This window comes from Muntiacus reevesi, chromosome 5 (genome assembly GCF_963930625.1).
Source record: "Muntiacus reevesi chromosome 5, mMunRee1.1, whole genome shotgun sequence".
In the NCBI taxonomy this organism is placed as follows: Eukaryota; Metazoa; Chordata; class Mammalia; order Artiodactyla; family Cervidae; genus Muntiacus; species Muntiacus reevesi.
In genome coordinates this window covers 114769665-114792313 of record NC_089253.1, presented here as the reverse complement: position 1 = coordinate 114792313, position 22649 = coordinate 114769665, and the positions used below count along the sequence as shown (strand labels likewise).

General features: G+C 39.8%; 1 pseudogene; it reads right to left on the bottom strand.

Annotated features, from left to right (window-relative positions):
* Positions 1–21150: 21150 nt before the first annotated feature.
* On the bottom strand, positions 21151–21720 carry LOC136169416 (charged multivesicular body protein 3 pseudogene; annotated as a pseudogene).
* Between the last annotated feature and the right edge of the window lie 929 nt (positions 21721–22649).

Sequence of the window (22649 nt, the reverse complement as noted above, 5' to 3'; positions counted from 1 at the left end):
CCGGCCATGGCTCACGCTTGTGGGGACAAAGGAGTCCTGAGATTCTACATCCCCCTTCCCCACCTTCCTCTCCTTCCAATTGAGGTTGTAAGGGAAGAACAACTGCCTTCTCACCATTAGCCCTGCAGCAATATTTTGAAGCTTTTTTGACGATGACAACATGTAAAGAAATGATTTATATAAGGACACACATATAGTGTTGAAGGGCTTTGCATGTGGCGCTAGTGGTAAAGAACCCACCCACCAATGCAGGAGACGTAAGAAACATGGGCTTGATCCCTGGGTCGGGAGGATTCCCCTGCAGTAGGAAGCAGCAACCCGCTCCAGTATTCTTGCCTGGAAAATTCCATGGACAGAGAAGCCTGGCAGGCTCCAGTTCACGAGGTCACAAAGAGTCAGACATGACTGACCCCGTGTGTGAGTGCGCGTGCGCGCGCGCGCGCACACACACACACACACACACACACACACACACACACAAGTTGCTCTCATCACCAAGGCTATCGAACTGGCAGAGCAGCGACCCCTTTGGCTGAAGTCTCACTCACTTTGCTTAAATATGAAATTCAGAAAACATTTCCTTTAGATTTCCTTCTAGCCTGAGAATGGAAAGAGTCAGTCTCAGCTGATTGGGAAACAAAGGAAGGGAAGTGGAATTTACGGTGTTTTTTTTTTTTTAATATAATGATGATGATGATGATGATGAATGAATAAAACTCCCAGTCCTTGCTTGCAGGGAGCCTCGGCTCCTTTCTCTGTGTGAGAGCTTTTCCCTCCATTTGGTGGACCCATTCAGCTTTTCTATTCCATCCATTTCTAAAAAAATAGAAGGTGGATTTAAGAACATATTCAACATTATTTCATGGAAGATTGCATCCTTCTAATACAAAATATTCGTTTTTAACTGCACAGAACTAAAGTGCCTTCTAAAAAAAGTCCAAGCTACAACTCTGTTCTCTAGCCATAAAAATTTAAAATCACATTGATTACCCATCTGGCATATCTCCTAATTATGCATCACTTACTGGACTAATACTCCCTTCAGAAGCAAGACAGTAAATATACAAAGGGAAACATGATTAATAATTTCTTTGTGTTCTGTTTTTTGTTCAGGACAAGTCCCCGCTTATTCATGCTCTCCACTGAAAATGTTTCATAACTGTACCCCGAAACAGATATGATAAACTGTCCCCTGACTATCTGCTTAAAAGGAAGGGAGAGACATGGGAGCGCGTGTTTGTGTATTTTTAAACATGTTTGACTAATTTCTGCCTCTACTCCATCATATGTCTTAGCAGTTCAGTTCTGCCTCAACAAATCAGTTTTCTGGATAATCAGGCAAATATATTTGATTAAACAAGCTACATGGCCTACACTTGAAACATACTATTTTTTAAGAAGTTACATCCTATTAGACTCATTTATTCCAGGATACCTGACATATTATTAGACAAATTATGTACACTCACTCAAAATTGCATGGAGGATCCTATGAATTGCCAGTAATTCATCTTTAATGCTTTCTATCGTTTTCTTTATACCTCTGTCCCCTTTCAGCTTTCTTTCTCCACTAACAACCTATAGGAATCTAGACTCCCTTGCTTCCATCAAAAGAGAATCACCAATTTCCTAGTAAAATTTTATATGTAATTCCTTTCATAAAAACTTCAAAATCTGATGTTTTCCTTCTTGAAGTACATAAAGAGAAAAATCAAGCTATACCTTATATTGTTAGCTATCCAGTAGCCACACCAATAGTTTTCCTTGAGAACAGAACTCCAATATCCTTTAAATTGGCAACATGGCTAACTATTCTCCCAGAGTTCTTTGTATCTTAGAGTGACCATGCGACACATTTCAGTTCAATGAGCTCTAAACAGAAGTCTACTGGAAGTCTCCAGGAAACCCTTTATTTTCTTGATTTTTTCATTTCAGTTCAGTTCAGTCACTCAGTCATGTCAGACTCTTTGCAGCCCCATGGACTGCAGCACACCAGGCTTCACTGTTCATCACCAACTCCCAGAGCTTGCTCAAACTCATATCCATTGAGTCAGTGATGCCATCCAATGATGTCATCCTCTGTCATCTCCTTCTCCTTCTCCCTTCAATCTTGCCCAGCATCAGGGTATTTTCCAGTGGGTCAGTTCTTCACATCAGGTGGCCAAAGTGTTGGAGATTCAGCTTTAGCATCAGTCATTCCAATGAGCATTCAGGATTGATTCCCTTTAGGATTGACTGATTTGACCTCCTTGCAGTTCAAGGGACTCTCAGGAATCTTCTCCAACAACTACAATTCAAAACGATCAGTTCTTCAGTGCTCAGCTTTCTTTATAGTCCAACTTTCACATCCATACATGACTACTGGAAAAACCATACTTTGACTAGATGGACTTTGACTAGATGGACCTTTGTTGGCTAAGTAATGTCTCTGCTTTTTAATATGTTGTCTACATAACTTTTGTTCCAAGGAGTCACCATCTGCAATGATTTTGGAGCCCAAGAAAATAAAGTCTGTCACTGTTTCCATTGTTTCCCCATCTATTTGCCATGAAGTGATGGGACCGGATGCCATGATCTTAGTTTTTGGAATGTTGGGTTTTAAGCCAACTTCTTCACTTTCCTCTTTCACTTTCATCAGGTGGCTCTTTAGTTCCTCTTCACTTTCTGCCATGAGGGTGGTGTCATCTGCATATCTGAGGTTATTGATATTTTTCCTGACAATCTTGTTTCTAGCTTGTGCTTCATCCAGCCCAACGTTTTGCATGATGTATTCTGCATAGAAGTTAAATTAGCAGGGTGACAATATACAGCCTTGACATACTCCTTTCCCGATTTGGAACCAGTCCTTTGTTCCATGTCCAGTTCTAACTGTTGCTTCTTGACCTGCATACAGATTTCTCAGGATAGGCTTCCCTCATAGCTCAGTTGGTAAAGAATCCGCCTGCAATGCAGGAGAGCCCAGTGGGTCGGGAACATCCACTGGAGAAGGAAAGGCTACCCACTCCAGTATTCTTGGGCTTTCCTTGTGACTCAGCTGGTAAAGAATATGCCTGCAATACGGGAGACCTGGGTTTGATCCGTGGGTTGGGAAGATCCCCTGGAGAAGGGGAAGGCTACCCACTCCAGTATTCTGGCCTGGAGAATTCCATGGACTTAGTCCATGGGATTGCAAAGTGTCAGACACAACTGAGTGACTTTCACTTCACTTCAGGTAAGGTGATTCTTGATTTTTAAGGAACAGAAATGGCTGGCACTTTCTTTCCATCTTTTTATTGCACTGAGCAAAAATGTGATGTCTGGGGCTGAAGCAACCTTCTTCAAATCATGAGGCAAAAAGCAAGAAACTCACAAAGACCTTAGCTCTGAGATCTCTGAGCCACTGAACCAACCCTGGCAGCCTACTGCCCCTCAGACTTCCATTTTTATGAGAAAAATGAAACCTTATATGCTTCAGTCGTTAAGTTAGTCAGATATTGCATCTTAAGTGAGGTGCAATGTGAAAGAGTTCATGCTAAGTTCCACCTCCCAGAGACTCTGCAGCAGTGTCTCAGGGGCTAAGGTGGAGAACCCAGCAAAGGCAAGCCAGCAGAGAAACCCTTCTTTTATTGGTACCTGATTTCCCCAGGCTAATTCACCTTTTATGTTACATACCGAGGTAATAATTAAGAATTCACTTGAGAAAAATAAATTATTCTGTTTAAGATTCTATGCCTAAAACAACTGGATTAGATACATTCAGATCAGAAGACTTGTTGGCTTTATTACAGAAAGAAACCCAAAGGAATGAATCATTACTAATGGGGTTTTAGCAATACAGTGTCCAAAGGGGATGATATTTTGATAAAGAAAAACTAGCATGGATCCTCTCTGATTCCTTCTCTCTCTCTCTCTTTCCGTTCTGAGTACCAAACTTATGTCATGTGTGTTTTCCAATTAGGTTGGTTGGTTGTTCTACCAATAGATGCAAAGACAGCACACATAATCCTGTATCTTCATGGAATTCAGGGATCTAAGTCTGTATAGGACCTCAGGAATGTTTTAAAAACTAATAATAAGTTCATCATAAGAGCAGAAGCTGCAGAACAGTGGGGAGGCATCGCTGCTTTTGTATTTCTCTTCTCCTGGGGGAAAGCTGGTCCTGGGGGAAGGCTGTACTGTTGCAAAGTCTTGAGACCAACATTCTAATGAGTTTCCTTCTGTACCAAAGTGAAAGTCACTCAGTTGTGTCCGACTCTTTGCGACCCCATGGCCTATACATTCCATGGAATTCTCTAGGCTAGAATACTGGAGTGGGTAGCCTTTCCCTTCTCCAGGGGATCTTCCCAACCCAGGGATCAAACCCAGGTCTTCTGCATTGTTGGCAGATTCTTTATCAGCTGAGTCACAAGGGAAGCCTAAGAATATTGGAGTGGGTAGCCTATCCCTTCTCCAGTGGATCTTCCCCTGGCGTCTCCTGCATTGCAGGCGGATTCTTTACCAACTGAGCTATCAGGGAAACCCAAAGGGCTGAGGCATATTTTATGTAATGTTGGTGTTCTGAAATGGTCTGCATACCGTGAACTTTGGTGTTTGGACTTGCATTTAAAATTCATCATGTGCATGAGACAAGTGCTCAGGGCTGGTGCACTGGGAAGACCCAGAGGGATGGGATGGGGAGGGAGGCGGGAGGGGGGATCGGGATGGGGGACACATGTAAATCCATGGCTGATTCATGTCAATGTATGGCAAAACCCACTACAATATTGTAAACTAATTAGCCTCCAACTAATAAAAATAAATGGCAAAAAAAAATAATAAAATTCATCATGGTCTTGCATGAGTTAAAATGTTTAAAAATGAGAATAACGCCTGCCCACCTTCCCTCCCTTCTCACAAGCACACCCTACCCAACACTGAGACCTCACCGCTCCTGCAAAGGCCAATATTATTTTACTCACCACCCTGCTGCTCTCCTCGGACCTTCCGTACTGTAGTGTGTGAGCTTTAGGGTGAGAGAGGCTTGGGTTTCATCCCAGGTCAGCCATTTCCTACCTCTGTGACCTTGTGCTAATTGCTTAACTACTCTGGGTTCCAGTCTCCTCATGCTTAAATGGGATATGAGAGTAGTCCCTACCTGTAGGATTGTTTTGAGGCTTAAATAATTTAAAATATGCAAAATGCCCAGAACAGTTCCTGGAACCTGTTAAGTGCTAAATGAGTATTAGCTATTACTGTTGTTGCTACTTTCCTGTCCCCAAGCTTCATCGCCCCATTGGTAAATGGGGATACCATTGCCCCATAGCAAGGGGATGGACAACCCGCTGACGTAGTAACCTCTGCTGGAGGCTCACCGTTTCCTCCCTGCTTCTCCCTCGGCTCTGTCTGCTCCGAGCTTCTCAACACCTTAGATCTTGCTGCCTGAGCAAAGTCATCTCCAGCTTCAGGAGTCCACCCTGTCTTCTTCTATACGAATATCCACAGCTATTCATATCTGTACCCTGCAATTTAGTACCAAATCATAGGTTGTCTTTTTTGTTCTTTTTTACTTCAATTTCCTATTAAGACTTTAAACTTCCTACATTCAAGGATTCATTCCTCCATATTTCGCTTTTTTCCTTTTCCTCTTCTTTTTCGGATGCTCTGTGCAGCACTCGAGATCTCTGTTCCCCTTCAAGGGATTGAACCCAGGCCCCCTGCACTGGAAGCATGAAGTCTTACCCACTGGAGCACCAGGGAAGTTCCTACCATACACTTCAGTATCTTATCATCCAGAGTTGGGGACATGGGACCTGCTTAGTGAAAATTTGTGATTGCTCTACTTATCCTTATGCTCATACTTTTATATGTATGCATGGAGTTCCTTTCAAAGCAGGTTACATCTGTAGGACAGCAAAGTAACAGAAAAAGTATTCACTTGCTCTCACCTGGACTAGAATTGGGCATAAACCCAGTAGCAGAGGAAACTTGGAAGGAGTTCCCTCTCTCTGATGTTGGAGGGACACAGGCTTTATATTCCCTGAAACAGCGGGAAAAACAAGACTGAGGCAACATCTTCTTGATCTTATTTCATCAATTGAAATCCCCCCTCCCCCAGGCCTTACCTTGGCCAAATTCAAGAAACAGATGTTTGTATAAAAAAAAATCTCCCTGGAGTCAGTGTGACTGTTTATCCAATTTTCACCCTGCCATCCAGACTTAGGTTATGTCCAACAGAGCCCAAACAACAAGTTGGAATCTACGAACTTCAGCCTGTGGAAGAGGTCAAGGAGAGGCGAGAGGGCCCCATGTAAGGGGTGCTGGAGAGGAGATCTCCCCTTTGTGAAAAGTGGGACAAGAAAAATTCATTTCCCATGAACAGAGAAACTTTTCTCAGCTCTGGAACCATAAACCTTTTTTTGTAAATTGAAATACAGTTGATCTACAATGTTGTGTTAGTTTTAATGTACAGCAAAGTGATTCAGTCATATATGTATATAAAGAATCTGATATATATATCAGATTCTTTCCCCTTATAGGTTATCATAAAATATTGAATATAGTTCCATAATCCTTCCATTCATATTATTTTCCATATGAACACACTGTCTTTGGACCACTTTTCTCTGTTTCCAATACCCTTCTCTGATCCCCAGCACAGTGTTTAAAATTTTTCTAAACATTTTAAGTCCACAGAGCTATTCTGTATTAATGAACTAAGGATGCACATCTCTTTTTTCTTTTTCTTTCCCTGTTGAGTTTGCATATTTTGATCATCTCATGAGCTGTGAGTAATTGCTTCAATGCTGATGATGGCTCTGTCTCAGAGAACTATACATCTGTTAAATCTTGTCTAACTCAACTTCTTTCCTCCAACATTATCTTAGGGAAGTTTTATGTGAAACGTGAAGAGTGTAGGAGAGAGGCTGCTTCGTGCGGTTTACATCTCAGAGGTGAGAACTGAAAGCCCGCCTCTGACGGCATCATCTGCTCTGAACAGGGGCATCGAGGGACCTGCCATCAGACTGCTTTGTCTTAAGGATGATCACCATGTATGTTCACAAATAAAAACATGAAGCATTCTGACAGCCAAGCAAACCGTGAAGAATTAAACTTCCCAAACAGGAAAACACACCGCAACACATTGCTGCTCTTCATTTGAAGAAACTACTTCATTCAGAGTCTCTTCACTTCCTTCTGCTTGACTGCCTTCCCAGCCCCTCAGGTTCATCCCTTATGGACATGTTTCTGCACATGGGCAAGTTTCCATTTGGAGAGGGACTGGTCCGATGTTGAAAAAATCAGTTTCCTAATGATAAAATCAGACTTCTCTAGTAAAGATGTTTGAGGCACTGCATCAGTAGCAGTGAAAGGAGGTTTATAAAATAGCCAGCACCACCCAAGACAAAAGTTTTCAGTGACTCACCATTGCCTTCCCATCAAGTCCCTTGAAATTTCAGTCTCTCTGTTCTCTGGCCTCATTGTCTGGTCTCTGGTCTATCCTTCTTAGTACAATCCCTGCAATGCTTCAGGAAGCTCCAGGCAACTGAAACCAACCATCTTCCCTGACCACATTCATTCTCATGTTCTGCCCCAACTGCTTTTCTTACGCCAGCATTTAAATGCAAATCCTCTCTCCATCCTGTCACTATACCACGACAAAGGTCTGTGTAGTCAGAGCTATGGTTTTTCCAGTAGTCATGTATGGATGGGACTCGACGGACATGAGTTTGAGCACGCTCCCAGAGTTGGTGGTAGACAGGAAGTCTTGTGTGCTGCAGTCCATGGGGTCGTGGAGTCACACGTGACTGAGTGATTGGACTGAACTCAACTCAGCGCCTAGTGCAAGGGCAGGAGCTTCTCCTGATCCTTCAGCTGGATGTGACCGCCCCATCCCTTACAGTGTTGTAGACTCTTGCTTTGAGCAAGTATCACCTTCAGACTCATGGTGTAGACCTCTGTACACTTGCTCAATCCCCCCTACAACACTGCAGTCTTAGAAGAGTGCTTGATAAAGAAATGCCTTGAGTACAAAACAGAGAGCCCTGCTGCTAAGGACTGAACTGTAAGCCCCCTGCCCAAAATTCATGTGCTGAAGTACTAAGCCCCAGTATGACTGTATTTGGAGACAGCACCTTTAGGAGGTAATTAAGGTGAAGTGAGATCATAAGGGCGGGCTCTTTCCACATGCACGCACTGAAGAAAGACCATAAGAGAACGCAGCAAAAAGGCGGCCGCCTGCAAGCCAGAAAGTGAGTCCTTGAAAGAAAACAAACCCTGCTGGTCCTTGCTCTTGAGCTTTCCAGTTTCCAGAACTGTGAGAAAATAAATTTCTGTTGTTGAGCTGAGTAAGACATTCATTCATACGTGATGAGCCATCAATAAACATAATGATTTTGAAGACTGACTCCATGAATGGGGAAGGTGGTATCTGAAGGGTTTCATCCCCTCTACTGACCATATCTTACCCCTTTCAGTGGCTAACTGGCAGTGGGAGGTATTTAGGGCAATGAGCTATGGGCTAAAGGGACTATTAGATGCCTTTTACTTAATTTCAACTTCTAAAACACACAGTTCAAAACTTAATATAAAAAGGTATGTATTACAAACACAGTGTAAGAACAGCTTCTTGGTTATTTTCAAAAACCAAGCTTCACTGGGGTGATCCATTCCTTTCCAATAAAGCTACACAATGCTTCCCTGGTCTTCAGATATCAAAAACTGCACACAGTTGACAAATTCTTATGGACTTATTGAAACCAGATTTATGAGTAAAAATAACTTATGTATTTATCAAATAGGGTATCTGGTATCATGTAGACAAAATCACAATGTGGTCAGCTCTTTAATTTTTTCTTTGTTATATCATGAAAACCTGGCTTAAAATCCAGTTCTATCTTACAGGTCAAGCAGTTAAGAGAATATGTTTTATACTATAAACTTACTACTAATTTTACTTGAATGATATATGAGATTAGTCAGGGTTCTCCAGAGAAAGAGAACCATTAGGATGGAGACAGATAGATAACTTTATTTTAAGGACTTGACCCACCTGTTTGTGGGGGCTGGCAAGTCAGTAGAACAGGCCATCAGGGAAATTTAGGTAGGAATAAGTATTACAGTCTTGAGCCCCAAATTGGCAAGTTTTAAAATCAGGCAGAGTTTCCATGTTTCAATCTTGAGGCAGAATTTCTTTCTTTGGGAAACCTCAGTCTTTGCTCTGAGGGTCTTCAACTGATTGGATGAGGCCTACCCTCATGTTTAAGGATAATCTGCTTTACTCAAAATCTACTGACTTAAATATGAATCACATTTAAAAAAATTTATCATGGCAACATTTAGACTGGAGTTTGACCAAACAAACTGGGTACCAAAACCTAAAGGAATCAATCAAATCAGTCAATCCTAAAGGAAATCAATCCTGAATATTCATTAGAAGGACTGATGCTGAAGCTGAAGCTCCAATACTTTGGTCACCTGATACGAAGAGCCGACTCATTAGAAAAGACCCTGATGCTGGGAGTTTGAAGGCAGGAGGAGAAGGGGATGACAGAGGACAATATGGTTGGATGGCATCACTAACTCAATGGACATGAATTTGAGCAAGGTCAGGGAGATGATGAATGACAGGGAAGCCTGGTGTGCGGTGGTCCATGGGGTTGAAAAGAGTTGGGCACAACTGAGCAACTGACCAACAGCAACCATAACCTAGCCAAGGTGATATGTAAAATTAGCCATCACTAATGGAGACAAAGCTTCAACCAAAAGTATTTAACTTAGAGACATTTTCAGCATTGGGTAATATTCCCAACAGTCCTTGGGAATCCCTTCATCTTGGCTAAGTTGCTTAAAATATCTAAGCCAAAAAAACCTACTGGACCCAAAACTGAGTGGTGAAATGTTCTGGAAGTTCCTCCAGGGCAGAACAGTGGAACAAAGTCCAAAAACACTTTTATTTATTTGGAAAACAGTTCATGGACCATTCCAGTGAATCCTAGAGAAGAACTGGCAAGTCAGTTTGCAAAGAACAACTCGCTGATTTCATCTGAGATTATGTCTAACAGTTTGCTAAATAATCTTTCAATATTATAGCAAGAAGTTGATGAGAGAATAAAATTTAAGGAGTGGCTGTACTGCTCAATAACAGAAAGGTTGTTTTCTCTTTTCTGCCTCTCTTACTTTTAAATACTATTTTTTATAGCTCCTTGGCAGGAGAAAAAGACTCTTTAAAACTATGACCCAATGTCAGAGAGAAAACAGACTAGTCTCTTAAACTAATGGCTGTTGTTGAGGACTCCTTTAGTGATAGTCAGTCGGGAAAAAAAGTGGTTGGGGGGGGATGAACTTTGCAATAAACGACCTTCACAGAAGAAGACTATTCACGTTAATTAGTAGCTCTTTTCAAATATGATTCATATATGCATTAGGCCATGCCGTGCCGAACAATGCAGGCATTGTAGTAAACATCAAGATAAGTCTCAAGTATGGTTATCAAAATTTTAGAAAACTCTAGGGAGAATTTTTTTTCATAAGATTGTGACTTGCTGCTCCTAGTACATTACACAATGGTATCTCTCCTAATGGCTTTTAGCTTTTGCCACTGCCAACTTTTATATTTAAAATCCATACAATTATGGACAATTTATGAACATTACGAGGCTTTTCTTTTTTGCACTGATTCTTACTAATTCAAGCCAGCTTTTATCCTTTGCAAATCAAATGCATTTTGCTTACAACACTAGATTCATTCTCACATATTCCACTTTATTCTTATTATTAGTATTCCTTATTATGCATATTTAATTTAAGAATGCATTTTCTCCATTAAAAAATTAGAATATGTGGAAAGAAGTACCAGAAGGTGATTATTTGCTTTAGCTTGCTTTTATCAACTATTGAAGGCCTCAGATGGTCTTCCCAAAGTTCCAAGCAAGAGACAAACATGCTAAAAGGCAAAAAATTAAAACACAAATCTGCTCTCATAGAACTAACTTCCTTATGGTATATAAGATATCAAATTCAATGACGAGATTACTGAAAATTTCTTCATATTATATGACTGGAGAAAGGATATAAATTTGCAAGTATTCCTTAAGCAAATACACCATTAAGTATGGTTCTTTGGCGATTAATCCAGCAAGAAGTACCAGAAAGTATGAAGTCAAGTGTGCACCTTACCCACGTTTACACCCCACACCAGCTCCTCATGACACTCTTTGTCTAAAATAGAACAGTTAATGGGCCAAACCCCCACATATGTCTTTATGTAAAATTCCTTCAATAAAATAGCTAGGACTTTAGAGTCTGCAAGAAATAAACAACTGGTTGGAATTTCTTTCTTAATTTTGCAGTCATTGATTGGAGGCTATCAGTCAACTGATTTGATTATTTTTTCCATGTGTTGCCTAACAAGTTTGAATCATCCCACTTCCACGTCAAAGTTATTGATTTAACTGGTCATTTTAAAATGGTGAGGGTAAAGCAAAGAACTCTATGTGACTGATGAAAGCAGTCTCCTCTTTCTTGCCCTCCTCACCCACCTGGGATCTCCAACAAACACACTGTGTAACTTTGGTTTGCTGAGTAGGGTGCTATATCAATCACACTGACTGCACAGAATAGGAAGAACAGAGTATGTGTGTTAGTTTCCCCTTTATACTGTGTTTAAGGATTGCCATTTGTTATTGGTTTGACACTTTAAAATCTACAGACACCAGCTGGTTTGTTTTACTACGGAATCCAAATAAACTAATACTGAATAACATTTTTGGCACCTCTTAAGCATCTATCATATGATGGATACCATGCTAGCTATTAATACTTTTGATATAACATATTACCTACTAGGGCTTCCCAGGTGGTACTAGCGGTAAAGAACCTGCCTGCCAATACAGGAGATGTAAGAGAGGTGGATTTGATCCTTGGATCAGGAAGATCTCCTGGAGGAGGGCATAACAACCCACTCCAGTATTCTTGCCTGGAGAATCCCCATGGACAGAGGAGCCTGGTGGATTACAGTCCATGGGGTAGCAAAGAGTCAGACACAACTGAAGCGACTTAGCATGCATAGCACCATATTACCTACTAAGCAAAACATACCTAAAAGAGTTCCAGCTCACATTTTACAGATGAAAATTCTTCTTCCTCCACTTAGTAGCTTTCTGAATATGCCCATATCATCTTTGTGGGCCTCAGTGTTCTTACCTGAAAAATAGAGGCAATAGTAATACTGTCTCATAGAGCTGTGAGGATAAATATAATGCATTTAAAACCCTCCAAACCGAGCTTTCCAAGCCTTATTCTCCCATGTGTGTCTTGATCTTATGCCTCTAGAGGCCATTGGGATATTTCTCTCTTCCTATTAATCTCTAGTATTTCGGAATTTTCAATCTTATTCTTAGTTTTTAAAACAGGATAGAGTACAGTCAGCTCGGCAGGGCCCCATACTCCTGTTCTCCCAGCTATCAAAGTGTGACTTCACTTGATTGCCTCACTTCCTCTCCATCGTTCCTAATATCTTCAATGAAAACAGAATCTTACAGTTAAGATCAATAAATGCCTTGAAAACAAAACTATAAACAGACCTTAATTAATTAGCCTCCTAATTATTCTCTCCTGAAGCCCTTTTTTTTTCAGTTCTTCTACATCCATGATCAGAAACAAAACATCAAAAAATAGTAAGAGTGCTCTTTTCATTGCTCTCTTGGCACCTAAGGTTAATCAAATACACAAGTGACCGCACAGAGATCAGTTACTAATATTTGGAAAGTATCATTCAGAGATATCATATATAAGTTTCAACATAGGTTTAAAAAATATAAGGTGGGGGGGGTCTTTTTGTGTTCTCAAGAATGATGCAATGATGTGTATCAGCAATCTCAATTCTGAAATCCCAAATTAAAATATCAGAAGTATGCCCTACTTATAATGTCAATTGCCCCCTTTATCAGGGTCTAGAGGACCACATACTTATTTCCACCAGGCGTTATTTTTTAACAGTGTGTTTTAGGATTGATGCTTTACCCCCAAATGCCTTGTTGATGGGGCATTTGACAGTAGTTATAGCAGCCTGTGGATTTGAACCTCTTCACCCTCCCATGAGGGCTAGGTCAGATTAATCATGGCATTATTATGTCATTCATTCTAACAGTCTGCCTCTGGAAGAAAGTCATGTCAGCTGTGGTACAATTATCTAAGACTGATGATACAGACCAAAGTCATTATAATACATTTACTTGGCACAGATCTTCTTAGCTAAACTTCCAAACTCACAACCCAATTAGTAGGTATGTGGGATCCTCCTTAGTAGGACTATGTTTTCATCTTGCCGGTAGAAAGCAAAGGATCGTCAATGGGCTTGTTATATGCAAAATAATGCATCCCTTTTACAAGGAAAGATTGAGCATACTGCTTACTGGAGATGGATCTACATCATGAGTATCATACCTCTATCAGCTGGAAAGAGACCACATATGGTGATTCTTAAGAAAATCAGAGACAAAGACCTATTAATAATCGGGGCAGAAGAAACTCCATTTCCTAATTTCTTCACTTTGAAAGTTGAGAAAGTTGACAAATATTCGTGAAGTTTGGATTTGAGAAATTAAGGTGGCATGATAATCAATGGTCAGCATTGCCCTCTCCCTCATGGACATCATAGAAGATGGGGCCTGAAAGCCCGCAGAGAGTAGAAGAGGGCTCCCCTTGTCCTGGAGTTACCTGCACTTCTACTGACCCTCCCTGATTTCAGTTTAAAGCTTTCTTCATTTCTTACTGACTTCTACAGTGCATGCACTCTCCTCAACTATCAGCCCATCCAGGACCATCTCTCAGAAGATATTATTCTTCATTTGTAGAACACCTGAGGTTATTGGACAAGGCTACTTGAGAGTCTCATGAGTTCAGTTCAAATTTCCCAGTATCCTATCCTCACTTGCTAAGTCCCATATCTCTACCTGTCCTCTGGATTCCACACCTCTGGAACTTTCTCTTTACCAAGCCCTCTCCCTCCAGCATTTTGGAATCTTCAGTCTCTTCTTTCTCATTTCTGTCTCTGCCTCTCTCTCTCTCACACACACACCCACACATGCACAGAAGCACTTGTAACTGTATCCCTAGGTCTATTCTAGCACTACAATAATAAGTAGGAGGAGAGGCAATAAGCAAAGGAGTAATCAAGATTGAGTAGATCTCAGTCAGCTAGGAATTCAGATAGAAAAGAATCTTTAAGTAACTTTACTGACCTGTAATTTACATGCTATTAACTAAATCCATTTAAAGTGTACAATTCGATGAGTTTTGACAAATATATGTATCCACGGAACTGCTTGTGTGTGAAATGAGTGCAGTTGTATAGTAATTTGAACATTCTTCGGCATTGCTTTTCTTTGGGATTGGAATGAAAACTCACCTTTTTCAGTCCTGTGGCCACTGCTGAGTTTTTCAAATTTGCTGGTATATTGAGCGCAGCACTTTAACAGCATCATCGTTTAAGACTGGAAATAGCTCAGCTGGAATTCCATCACCTCCACTCGCTTTGTTTACAGTAATGCTTCCTAAAGTCCACTTCACCATTATTGTATAAATATACATCTATTTGCTTATTTATTCACCTGTCAATGGATATTGGATTATTTCCAGTCTAGGGCTTTATGTTAAATAAAGTGCCAGGAACATCACACACAATATTTTGTATGGGTATACATTTTTAGTTCTTTTGGGTAAATACTTCTAAATTACTTCTCTAGGAGTAGAATATCTGGTTGTATGGTAGAAATATGTTTAACTTTTAAACAAATGGACAGGTTTTCTACGTGGTGACAACATTTTATATTCTCACAGCAATGGATGTGAGTTTTGCCTGTTCCACATACTTGCCAACAATTCTGATGGCTAGTGGTGGTGGTGGTTTAATAGCTCAGTTGTGTCTGACTCTTGACCCCATGGGCTGTAGCCTGTCAGCCTCCTCAGGCTCCTCTGTCCATGGGATTCTCCAGGCAAGAAGACTGGAGTGGGTAGCCATTTCCTTCTCCAGGGGATCTTCCTGACCCAGGGATCAAACCCAGGTCTCTTGTATTGCAGGCAGATTCTTTACCAACTGAGCCACCAGGGAAGCCCCATTCTAGTGGGTATGTAGTTTAATTTGCATTTCCATGGTAACTAATGGTTTTGATCTTATTTTCATTGCTTAGGCCATTTGTATATCTTCTTCTGTAAACTGTATGTTCAAATATTTTGCCTATTTTCAAAACTGGGTTATCTTCTTATTGAGGTAAAAGGATTCTTCATCTATTCTAGATAAACTTTGTTAGAAATATGCATTGAAAATATTTTCTTTCATTGTGGCTTGCTTGCTTTATTTCTTAAAAGTATATTTTGAAGAGCAAAATTTTAATAAAGTCCAGTTGTCACTTTTTATTCTAAAATTGTAAAATGGTTTGAGACTTTTATGTCCTAAGAAATCTTCTCTTATCTCAAATTCCTATAGATTTTATCTTATGTTTTATTCTAGAATTTTTATAGTTTCATGTTTTACATTTAGGTCTATGGCTCAAAATAATTTTAAAATAATTATTTTATGATTAGGAAATTAGTAAAAATTATTCTAGAAAAAACACACTTAGTGATTCATTTCTTTTTTTAATGTTTGTGCTTCTAAACATTCCAAAGGTCCTGTTGAGTTTAGCTTTGTCTTGGAGAAGATGTTAAAAGAGAGAAGAGAGTTACACATACTGCGTAAGTTCTTTGGGTTTTTCTAAATGCTCAAATTTTTATTTTACATTATTTTATAAGCAGTTTTTCATATTTCAATGTATGTGGAGGACATTTTCCCACAAACTTTTCATATATGAAAATACTAAATAGGTGAAGAGAATTCCATCTTATTTACACTCAAAAATCTATTTATCCAGTCCCTTTTTTGGTATTTGTCTTGTTTCCAGCTGTTTATGACAACAATAAAAAATCATATTGCTCTAAATGTCTTTCAACATAAGTCTTGGATCTCTGATCATTTCCTTAAGATAAACTTTTATATGTGGATTTATTAGTTTAAAGGATAAGAAAAAAATTTAAAGCTTTTGATATGTATTTCCAAAAAGAATGTACCAAATTACAGACCTCCCAGTAGTTTGTGAAAGCATGGTTGTACCCTCCGCGATTTGGGCCACTGCCTTTGGTTTTAATCTTAGCAAATCTGTTAGAGGAAAATAATAAATTATTATTGTTTTCATCTGTATTTCCTTGATTTTAGTAAGCCTGAATTTTTTATTCTTTCATACGCGTTTCAATCCTTTGTGTTTCTTTGTGGATTACTTGTTCAAATTCTTAGTCTATTTTTTCCCTGATAAGATTTTTAAAATGTATTTATTAAGTCCTTTTTACATATTAACCTATACCAATCTATTAATCCATGTTAACCTATTTCTGCTTCAGGCATTAATATTTTTTTGTTTATTTTGTTTACAATACTTCTGCAAAGCTTTAAGACTCTATAAAGTCAAACCTATCATATTCTTGGATTAGAAAGATTTCCCATACCTCTGTAACTTACATGTTTATAGACAGACACACTAGTGTTTTATTTCATCTTTTATGCACTATTTTTATGTTGTAATGCTCTAATCCATCTAGGACGTATTTTAGGATGACATGTGAAGAAGGAATGTGTCTGAGCCCCAGTTCCTTGAAAAGCAGAGCCTGAGGGAAAGCTTACATATTGGAGGTTTGCAGGGAGAGGGATCCCAGGGCATCAAGAGTGAGAAAAGGAAAATGAGGAAGTAAAGAGAGGAAAGAGGAAAGAAAATCAAAGGTGGTGCTTTGTCCCCAGGACAGCACCAGTTTCAGAGGAAAACACAGCCATGTTCCAGATGCAGGATGTCAGCAGAGGCAGAGGCTGACTCAGCTGATCTGAGTCCAGTGCGGCAGGGGGTGGGGAGGAGAAAGGAACTGATCTGTCACTTCTCCATCTCCTTTCTTCTGCTGGCCAAGGTTTGTGCTTCAGAGTCGCATCATGCAAACGCTCCAGGCAGCTGCTGGGAAGTCTGGGCTCCATGGACTCAGCGAAGTCTCACGTGGCGCTGGAACCTCTGTGGTTTTGTGCCGCAAAAAGAGCAAAGGCGGCTGTGCCTGGGAGGCTGGAGGAGCTGGGCCGTCAGGAGACGAGGGATAGCAGCTCAGGGGGAAGGGGAGCCTGGCAAACGCAGCAGGCACTTGACACTGGGCTAGTAGAGGCTGTAAATCCAGTAGGCAGCCATTCACCCCGTCTCATCTAGTGGGTAATCCACCATTTGCTCACCCATTTAAACATCAACTTTACCATATTCTAAGTTCTTAATTGTACTAGAGTTTATTTCTGGTTCTATCTCTATCTGTGAATATACAAATGTACACTTATAATAAGTTATAGCTTTCTAATGGTACAAATTCCCTCTCATTTTTTTCAGTTTTTTCCCCCTTGACTTTTATAAGAATAAGCTCATGTATGTAGGTAAGGTCATAACTAGATCTGTAAAATAATTGGGAATTTGTGTATAAATACATCGATTTGGGGACTATTGATATTTTTATACTCTTCTATTTCACTATTCATTGAAACAGCAGCAGCATCGATTTAAGACTTTTTAATGTCCCTCAGTAAAATTGTCCAGTTGTTTTCCATGTAGCTCTAACAGAGCTTTTATTAAATTTATTCCTGGATATTACAACTTCTGTTACTCTGGTGGGCAAAATTTTTTTCATTGTGCTTTTTTAATTGATAATTTCTGGAATCTAGTAAATTTTTCTGTGTTAATTTTTGTTACTGGTAATTTTTTAAACTCTCCAACTAGCTCAAATAACTTTAAAATTTATTCTCAAGAATTTTCTAGATAGACATACTGGCTAAATAATAATTTTTCTTTCTTCTCCAATAATTATATTTCTTATTTCTTTTTTCTGCCCTTTTCCATTGGCAGTAACTTCAGAATAGCATTAAATGAATAATTATGATGTTATCCTTCTTGGTCTTACTTTTAAGAAGAATGTTTCTGCTGCTCTTTTACTTTTGTGTGCATGTTTGCTCAGTTGCTTTTGATTCTTTGCGACCCTATGTAGCCCACCAGTCTCCTCTGTCCCTGGGATTCTCCAGACAAGAATACTGGAGTGGGTTGCCATGCCCTCCTCCAGGAAATCTTCCTGACCCAGGGATCGAACCCCTGTCTCCTGCATCTCCTGCACTCCTGGCAGATTCTTTACCGCTGAGTCACTGGGGATGTCGCTATTTTACTTTTAAGTATTGTAAGTATTGGCTGTTGGTTTCAAAGAGAAATTTTAAATCATATCATTGTTGTTGCTCAGTTGCCAAGTTGTGTCCAATTATTCACGACCCCTTGTGGCTCAGCTGGTAAAGAATCCTCCTGCGATGCAGGATACCTGGGTTCAATCCCTGGGTAGGGAAGACCCCTTGGAGAAGGGAAAGTCTACCCACTCCAGTGTTCTGGCCTGGAGAAATCCATGGACTGTATTGTCCACGGGGTCACAAAGAGTCGAACATGACTGAGCGATTTCCTTCACTTTGGCGACCCCACGGAATGCAGCACTCCAGGCCTCCCTGTCCCTCACCATCTCCCAGAGTCTGTGCAGTGCATGTCTATAACAAGGTTACAGAGAGTTTCTTAAATTGATGATTGATGTTTAATTTCTATCTTTCTGTCTTGGTTAGACCGACCAGACCATTGTCTGTTTTACTGGGAAAAAGAGGTTGGAGTTTTTGATCCAAAGCTCTTCTTACTTGGACACTGGCCTTCCACTTAGACTCAGCGGCTTCTCCAGGGAAGGGCCCGCTGCTCTGTCCTTCTGCTACACAGGACACAAAACTCCTCTGCTTTGGGTCAGGGTGGCCATCTACCAGCTGACACTGCTCTTACGGGCCGAGCTGCTAAACCTCCCACGACTGTTTAAATGTATGCCACCTCAAATTTGTGGTCTGCAAGTCTATCTTGCTGCAAGCATAGCAATGCAGTTTATTTAACTTCGGGCATGAGATAATTTTTGCCTATCTGTTTGTTCATCAGGGGGACACCATAGCATTGATTTATATCCATGGACTACACAAGTCCTTTCCCTCATCTTTGACCTTTGGACCCTAGTGATTCTAGTCCCAGTGCTTCATTGGTTTGGCTTTTATTTTTTTATTATGATATTAAAAACTCAGTAAGCTTTCATACTTCATTAAAATATAATCACTGTTTTACAATTTATTTAGCTGATTTCATGTATTTTGGAAATTTTTATTCTTTTTCTGACAGTGAGAAACATGTTTTCCCTCAAGAAATTAGGAGGGACACAGAACTCTTTTAAATCCCTCCATTTCTCTATTATTCTTATATACGGTCAAGTCCTCTCCCAATTCCCAAAGTTGCTATTCTTCCCCTTTACCCATTTTCTTATTTCTTTGCCACCATCAACCTTCCTCTTTCAGCAAGTCAATTTGTCTCTACTGAGAAAACCAAGGTTAACAGGTGGGAATTCTTAGCCTTGAGTCTATAACTAATTCTGGAGTCTTCCTTGTCCCCTCCACAATTTGCTCCTTTTCCTCCAGTTTCATGGGATTCACAGACTGTCCTTCAGTATGAGCTCAACCCCTTCAACTATTCTTCATCCAATTCCATCACCACTCTTCACATACAGTATCTACCTCTGCTGGACTTCCTACCTCTCCATCTCTGTTGACTATTCATTCCTCTAAGTCTTCAGTCAGACACATGGAATTCTAGCAGTTCCTTCTCTGACTTTTTTCTCTTGACTGTTTTTTAAGTATCCACACCCTCCCTCTATCCCAGGATTTTTATTTTTCAGTACTGATTTTATTTCACAATACATTGAAAGAGATAGTCCTCAGGTAATATCTTTTATTCCCTGAACTTCTCCTGGTCTCTATGCTATTGAGGTGAGTGTTGTAATTTCTACATCAAACCTCATTTCTAAATTTCATTTTGCCTGCTGAACCATCTCAACCTAGTGTTCCACAAGCATCTCCAAACAACCTGTACAAAATTGCTCTGATCAAATTCCCCTGACAAAAGCTGCTCCGTGTACCACGTCTTTTACTGTCATGAGTGGTATAAGCACCCCCAGTCACCCAGGCTGAACTGGGAGTCATGGACCCCTGCACTCACCCACACATCCAGTGTTTGCACTGTCTTTTCAAGTTCTCCTGTGTCTCTTCCCTGCCCTGCGCCCCCTGCTGCAGCTTGACCCTAATCATTTCTCTTTGGAACTCCTGGTGTGGTTGCTCTGCTCTAAGCAGTTTTCTATGAACCATGCTCTTTCTGATCTCTAGCTGTCCCACATTCTTCCCACTGTTTCCTCTCCTTAAAACACCGCCTACTCTGATATTGATCACGTCAAAAATTCCCGAATACAGTCATCAACTGAGATCTTCCTTAACGACAACATAAAAAGTAGTTCTATTTAAACCTCTTTTGTGCTTAAAATCCTCTAACAAACCTCCATTGCCCTTGAGATAAAGTTCAAACCTCTTAACTGGTATATCCGTTCTCTTCTCTAGACCTTTCTCTCACCAAACTTATGTCCACACTTTGTACCCTCCTCACAGGAAACTTTTCACACCTCTTACCCCTGTCATTTACCTTGCTATGCCAAGCCACCATGATTCACACCTTTGCTTAACTTTTTATCCATACCTGCAATGCTTCTGATACCTTCTCTTTCTCTGTCTTGCAAACCAACATTTATTTATCTTTTTAAAACCTGGAAGAAATAAATAAATTGCCAGACAGATACAACCTACTGAGACTAAACGATGGAGAAACAGAAAAGCTAAGCAGACCAATGAGGAGATTGTACATAGAAAACTCTAAATTGTTTTCCCTAGCATTAAAGCAGAAATGTATTAAAATCTATTTATACAGTGTTTTAACATACAAAAAAATAGAGTCCTTAACATTTAGGCAATGAATTCTATTCTCAAAAGTGTTTTTGGAGAAGACAGATTTCTTTGTTTTTCCCCTATAAAGATACTTCTATTTATATTCCTAAAAATGATGCATTTATTACACCATTTCTCATCAGAAGAGTCCAGTTCAGATCAGAAGACTTCCGCAGAGTGAAGTAATATTAGCAGAGCATCTTCTCCAGAATGCAATGCCTCATCACAGAGGTGTAATGCAAGAGATACATAAAATGGTAGCTGCATCAGAGGAGTGTATGTACACCCAGCAGGTGGGCCATGAGAAAAGCTTGAGGTCCAGCAGGGTGGCTCCTAATTGCTAAGCACGACCAACTGGGAGGCAAGGCCTCCAGGGCCTCTTCCCATTCTTTGTCCTTTGAGGTGGCCATCATTTCTGGAGATTCATGCTCCATAACAGCATTGATCACTTTACCACAATTTTGCTTTGCCCAAGGCCCCTTCTATAATTTCAAATAGAACTTTGTCAATTTCCATTTCTGCTGCTTCTTGCATTTCTCCTTGATCATCTATGCTTTCAAAGGTGTCCTCTAACATCTCTGCATGTCCTTGGCCTTCATCATCTCTTTGGACAATGCATGCATTTGTTAATCTATTTATTTTATCTGTATTCTATAATCTATTTGTTTGAACCAGATTTATGGAATCTTAACAAGAATCTGAATAGCCTTCATCACTTCTGTGCAAGAACCAGTCATTTGTAAGACTGCCAACTTGTTCTTTATCCCCATGAGTACAGAGTTCATGTGAGCTTGGGATGCATAAAACTTGCTCACAGCCTTCCTTGACCTGCTCATCTCCATGGCCAGAAATACACAGACATCCTTCTGACCCTTCTTAGCAGCATCTTTCACAAATAGTCTTGGTTTTTCTGCTTCTCCTTGAATGTTTCATATTTGCCTGTTAGCAACTCTAACTTCCTTTCTTAACCAAGAAAATCAGCATGCAAAAATTAGTTGTATTTCCTCATATTAACAACAAACCACCTGAAAAAGAAAGAAAACAATCCTACCTATAATAATATAAGAAAGGATAAAAATACTTAGGAATAAATTTAACCATAAGGTGAAAGATCTGTACACTGAAAAGTATAAAACACTGGTGTAAGAAATTGAAAACAAAAATAAATAAAAAAATAGTTCATGTCCTTGGACTGATAGTACTGATAAAATGTTCATACTACTGAAAGCAATCTACAGATGGAATGCAATCTGTACCAAGATTTTAATGTCTTTTAAAAAATAGAACTAAAAAAACAGGAAATTTTTCAAAAATAGAAATAAAAAAACCCTGAAATTTGACTTTTGAAAAATAGGGAAAAAAAACCAAACCTTGAAATTTGGAACCACATGACAGACTCTGAATAATCAAAGCAACCCTGAGAAAGAAGAACAAAAGCTGGATGCTTTACACTTACTGATTTCAAATTATTGTACAGGGTTATAGTAATCAAAATAGTATGGTACTGGCATAAAAACAGACATGTAGACCAATGGAACAGGATTGAGAACCCCAAAATAAACCCATGCATATATGGTCAATCAGTACTTGTTAAGGGAGCCAAGAATATTCAGAGGATAAGATAGTCAGTATGACTTCATTAATGAAACTGGACCCCTGTCTTACACCACTCACAAAAATTAACTTGAAATGGATTATGACTTAATTGTAATACCAGAAACTACTAAAGTCCTAGATGAAATCATGGGGGTAAGCTCCTTGACAC